The sequence below is a fragment of the Arachis ipaensis genome, chromosome B09 (genome assembly GCF_000816755.2).
Source record: "Arachis ipaensis cultivar K30076 chromosome B09, Araip1.1, whole genome shotgun sequence".
Taxonomy (NCBI): domain Eukaryota; kingdom Viridiplantae; phylum Streptophyta; class Magnoliopsida; order Fabales; family Fabaceae; genus Arachis; species Arachis ipaensis.
Window position 1 is genome coordinate 4,686,470 of NC_029793.2, and position 873 is coordinate 4,687,342.

An 873-nucleotide genomic window follows, 5' to 3' on the forward strand; every position below is an offset into this window, starting at 1 on the left:
TGGTAAAATTTTTTATTTAATGTTAAAATAATATATATTGATATAAAAAAATTAATAGTAAAATATAAAATAATTATTAAAAAAAATTTTGGTAAAATCACAATTTAATAATTAAAAATTATTGAAGGGTAGGTATTTTAGAAAAAATAATTTAATTATTCATTTTTTAAAAGTATTTTAATAAAAATACATTTAATCAATAAAAAAATTTATTAAAAGGGTATTTTGATAAGCAAGATTTAATGATAAAAAATAAAATTTTTGCTAATGGGTATTTTTTCAAAAAATAATTTATTTTTTCTTAAAAAATGAATAAAGTTAATATTAGTTAACACAAAAAATTTAAAATGGATTAAAGATGAGGTTTTTTAAAATTTAGAAGAGAGGAGAATATACATTTATAAAATAGAGGGGAGGGGAGTGTCATTTTAGCATCTCACGGGAGAGGCGAGTGGAATTTTCTTTTTAAAATTAAATTGCCTTAAACATACAATTGTGTAGGAAATCTTAAGCTTCGTTTGGAAAGTTTTAAAAGTAATTTTTTTTAGTTTATGACTTATAAAAAGTAGTAGTATTAATGTCTGGTATAATTTTTAAAATTAAATTGTAATTTTCTAAAAAATTATTTAGGAGCTTATAGAGAAGTTAAAAAAAAAGCTCTCATAATACTACTATTTTTTATTATATTTCTATAAAATAAGCACTTTTAGAGCTTAAAACCGAAATACAAAATAACTTATTCATAAGTTACTTTTAATTAGGGGTGGAAACAGGCTAGACCAGGTCAGGTTTTGCTCTTAACAGGCCTGGCCTGTCATGTAGTTGATTGGCCTGAGCCTAGCCTGTTATTTAGTCTGGCCTGGCCTGAAACCT